The sequence below is a fragment of the Ovis canadensis genome, chromosome 3, assembly GCF_042477335.2.
Source record: "Ovis canadensis isolate MfBH-ARS-UI-01 breed Bighorn chromosome 3, ARS-UI_OviCan_v2, whole genome shotgun sequence".
Classification (NCBI taxonomy): domain Eukaryota; kingdom Metazoa; phylum Chordata; class Mammalia; order Artiodactyla; family Bovidae; genus Ovis; species Ovis canadensis.
The window spans coordinates 141,975,374-141,980,605 of record NC_091247.1 but is presented as its reverse complement, the minus strand read 5'-3'; positions in this window follow the sequence as shown (position 1 = coordinate 141,980,605).

The window sequence follows — 5,232 nt, the reverse complement described above, 5'->3', positions numbered from 1 at the left end:
GCACGGCCAGGGCAACGGAGAAGGGCGGGGACAAGAACGGGCATGCGCATTCTGATAGAGCGAGGCCAAAGGCACCCATCTTGACTAAGGTCACCAGTTTTGGGGTTTTCTTTCTCCCTTCCCCCCACTCCCTCCGGAGCCCTTTCTTGAAGGCATTGAAGATACCATGTTGACTAAGGGCAAATGATACTTTTTGAGGGCAAATTATTCTGGGCCTGTTTTCCCCAGACCCGGAAATAGGACTTTTGGAAATTCTTAACTGATCATCTCTCCATTGAATAGGAAGAATTCCGGAAGATTTACTGAGCTGACAGTTCAGTTCAGTTCAGTCCCGCAGTCGACACTTTGCGACCCCATGGGCTGCAGCTCTCCAGGCCTCCCTGTCCATCACCAACTCCCGGAGTTTACTCAGATTCATGTCCATGGAGTCGGTGATGCCATCCAACCGTCTCATCCTCTGTTGTCCCCTATTTCCTCCCACCTTCAATCTTTCCCAGCATCAGGGCCTTTTCAAATGAGTCAGCTCGCATCAGGTGGCCAAAGTATTGGAGTTTCAGCTTCAGCATCAGTCGTTCCAATGAATATTCAGGACTGATTTCCTTTAGAATGGATTGGTTGGATATTCTTGCACTCCAAGGGACTCTCAAGAGTCTTCTCCAGCAACACAATTCAAAAGCCATAAATTCTTTGGTGCTCAGCTTTCTTTATAGTCCAACTCTCACATCCATACATGACTGCTGGAAAAACCATAGCTTTGACTAGGTGGACCTTTGTTGGCAAAGTAATGTCTCTGCTTTTGAATATGCTGTCTAGATTAGTCATAACTTTTCTTCCAAGGAGTAAGCATCTTTTAATTTCATGGCTGCAGTCACCATCTGCAGTGATTTTGGAGCCCCCCCAAAATAAAGTCCATACCATTTCTGTCCTTTATTGAGCCCCTCTTTGCATGAAATGTTCCCTTGGTATCTCTAATTTTCTTGAAGAGATCTCTAGTCTTTCCCATTCTGTTGTTTTCCTCCATTTCTTTGCATTGATCACTGAAGAAGGCTTTCTTATCTCTTCTTGCTATTCTTTGGAACTCTCATTCAGATGCTTATATCTTTCCTTTTCTCCTTTGCTTTTCGCTTCTCTTCTTTTCACAGCTATTTGTAAGCCCTCCCCAGACAGCCATTTTGCTTTTTTGCATTTATTTTCCATGGGGATGGTCATGATCCCTGTCTCCTGTACAATGTCACAAACCTCATTCCATAGTTCATCAGGCACTCTAACTATCAGATCTAGGCCCTTAAATCTATTTCTCACTTCCACTGTGTAATCATAAGGGATTTGATTTAGGTAATATCTGAATGGTCTAGTGGTTTCCCCTACTTTCTTCAATTTGAGTCTGAATTTGGTAATAAGGAGTTCATGATCTGAGCCACAGTCAGCTCCTGGTCTTGTTTTTGTTGACTGTATAGAGCTTCTCCATCTTTGGCTGCAAAGAATGTAATCAATCTGATTTCAGTGTTGACAATCTGGTGATGTCCATGTGTAGAGTCTTCTCTTGTGTTGTTGGAAGAGGGTGTTTGCTATGACCAGTGCATTCTCTTGGCAAAACTCTATTAGCCTTTGCCCTGCTTCACTCCGCATTCCAAGGCCAAATTTGCCTGTTACTCCAGGTGTTTCTTGACTTCCTACTTTTGCATTCCAGTCCCCTAGAATGAAAAGGGCATCTTTTTTGGGTGTTAGTTCTAAAAGGTCTTGTAGGTCTTCATAGAACTGTTCAACTTCAGCTTCTTCAGTAAAGGACAGAAATGGTATGGACCTAAACAGAAGCAGAAGATATTAAGAAGAGGTGGCAACAATACACAGAAGAACTGTACAAAAAAGATCTTCATGACCCAGATAATCACGATGGTGTGATCACTCATCTAGAGCCAGACATCCAGGAATGTGAAGTCAAGTAAGCCCTGGAAAGCATCACTACGAACAAAGCTAGTGGAGGTGATGGAATTCCAGTTGAGCTGTTTCAAGTCCTGAAGGATGATGCTGTGAAAGTGCTGCACTCAATATGTCAGCAAATTTGGAAAACTCAGCAGTGGCCACAGGACTGGAAAAGGTCAGTCTTCATTCCAATCCCAAAGAAAGGCAATGCCAAAGAATGCTCAAACTACTGCACAATTGCCCTCATCTCACATGCTAGTAAAGTAATGCTCAAAATTCTCCAAGCCAGGCTTCAGCAATACGTGAACTGTGAACTTCCTGATGTTCAAGCTGGTTTTAGAAAAGGCAGAGGAACCAGAGATCAAATTGCCAACATCCGCTGGATCATGGAAAAAGCAAGAGAGTTCCAGAAAAACATCTACTTCAGCTTTCTTGACTATGCCAAAGCCTTTGACTGTGTGGATCACAATAAACTGTGGAAAATTCTGAAAGCAATGGGAATACCAGACCACCTGACCTGCCTCTTGAGAAATCTGTATGCAGGTCAGAAAGCAACAGTTAGAACTGAACATGGAACAACAGACTGGTTCCAAATAGGAAAAGGAGTACGTCAAGGCTGTATATTGTCACCCTGCTTATTTAACTTCTATGCAGAGTACATCATGAGAAACGCTGGGCTGGAAGAAACACAAGCTGGAATCAAGATTGCCGGGAGAAATATCAATAACCTCAGATATGCAGATGACACCACCCTTATGGCAGAAAGTGAAGAGGAGCTAAAAAGCCTCTTGATGAAAGTGAAAGAGGAGAGTGAAAAAGTTAGCCTAAAGCTCAACATTCAGAAAACGAAGATCATGGCATCCAGTCCCATCGCTTCATGGGAAATAGATGGGGAAACAGTGGAAACAGTGTCAGACTTTATTTTGGGTGGCTCCAAAATCACTGCAGATGGTGACTGCAGCCATGAAATTAAAAGACGCTTACTCCTTGGAAGATAAGTTATGACCAACCTAGATAGCATATTCAAAAGCAGAGACATTACTTTGCCAACTAAGGTCTGTCTAGTCAAGGCTATGTTTTTTCCAGTAGTCATGTATGGATGTGAGAGTTGGACTGTGAAGAAGGCTGAGTGCCGAAGAATTGATGCTTTTGAACTGTGGTGTTGGAGAAGACTCTTGAGAGTCCCTTGGACTGCAAGGAGATCCAACCAGTCCATTCTGAAGGAGATCAGCCCTGGGATTTCTTTGGAAGGAATGATGCTAAAGCTGAAACTCCAGTACTCTGGCCACCTCATGCGAAGAGTTGACCCATTGGAAAAGACTCTGATGCTGGGAGGGATTGGGGGCAGGAGGAGAAGGGGATGACCGAGGATGAGATGGCTGGATGGCATCACTGACTCGATGGACGTGAATCTGAGTGAACTCTGGGAGCTGGTGATGGACAGGGAGGCCTGGTGTGCTGCGATTCATGGGGTCGCAAAGAGTCGGACACGACTGAGCAACTGAACTGAACTGAAAATAAAGTCTGTCACTGTTTCCATTGCGTCCCCATCTATTTGCCATGAAGTGATGGGACCAGATGCCATGATCTTAGTTTTCTGAATGCTGAGTTTTAAGCCAACTTTTTCCACTCTCCTCTTTCACTTTCATCAAGAGGCTCTTTAGTTCTTTGCTTTCTGCCGTAAGGGTGGTGTCATCTGCATATCTGAGATTATTGCTATTTCCCCCGGCAATCTTGATTCCAGCTTGTACTTCATCCAGCCCAGCATTTCTCATGATGTCCTCTGCATAGAAGTTAAATAAGCAGGGTGACAATATACAGCCTTGATGCACTCCTTTCCTGATTTGGAACCAGTCTGTTGTTCCATGTCCAGTTCTAACTGTTGCTTTCTGACCTGCATATAGGTTTCTCAGGAGACAGGTCAGATGGTCTGGTATTTCTGTCTCTTTAAGAATTTTCCACAGGTTGTTGTGATCCACACAAGTCAAAGGTTTTGGCATAGTCAATAAGCAGAAGTAGATGTTTTTCTTGAACTCTCTTGGTTTTTCAGTGATCCAACAGATGTTGGCAATTTGATCTCTGGTTCCTCTGCCTTTTCTAAATCCAGCTTGAACATCTGGAAGTTCACAGTTCACACGCTGTTGAAGCTTGGCTTGGAGAATTTTGAGCATTACTTTACTAGCATGTGAGATGAGTGCAATTGCGCAGTAATTTGAACATTCTTTGGCATTGCCTTCCTTTGGGATTGGAATGAAGACTGACCTTTTCCAGTCCTGTGGCCACAGGTGAGTTTTCCAGATTTGCTGGTATATTGAGTGCAGTACTTTCACAGCATCATCATTTAGGATTTAAAATAGCTCAACTGGAATTCTATCACCTCCACTAGCTTTATTCATAGTGATGCTTTCTAAGGCCCACTTGACTTCACATTCCAGGATGTCTGGCTCTAGGTGAGTAATCACACCATCATGATTATCTGGGTCATGATCTTTTTTGTACAGTTCTTCTGTGTATTGTTGCCACCTCTTCTTAATATCTTCTGCTTCTGTTAGGTCCCTACCATTTCTGTCCTTTATTGTGCCCATCTTTGCATGAAATGGTCCCTGGCTATCTCTAATTTTCTTGAAGAGATCTCTAGTCTTTCCCATTCTATTGTTTTCCTCTATTTCTTTGCATTGATCGCTGAGGAAGGCTTTCTTATCTCTCTTTGCTATGCTTTGGAACTTTGGATTCAAATGAGTATATCTTTCCTTTTCTCCTTTGCCTTTCGCTTCTCTTCTTTTCACAGCTATTTGTAAGGCCTCCTCAGACAAGAGAGTTTACATTACAACCACATAGCACAGATCTCTACTGATCCTTACTACACATAATATTGTTGTTGTTGTTTTTCAGTCCCTAAATCCTGTCCAACTCTTTGAGACCCCATGAATTGCAGCATGCCAGACTTCTCTGTCCATCACTATCTCCTTGAGTTTGCTCAAACTTGTGTCCATTGAGTCAGTGATGCCATCCAACCATCTCATCCTCTGTCATCCCCTTCTCCTCTTGCCCTCAATTTTCCCCAGCATCAGGGTCTTTTCCAGGGTTAGCTTTTCACATCAGGTGGCCAAAGTATTGGAGCTTCAGCTTCAGTCCTTCCAATGACTATTCAGGGTTGATTTCCTTTAGGATGGACTGGTTGGATCTCCTTGCAGTCCAAGGGACTCTCAAGAGTCTTCTCCAACACCACAGTTCAAAAAGCATCAATTCTTCAGCACTCAGGTTTCTTTATAGTCCAACTCTCACATCCATACATGAGTACTGGAAAAA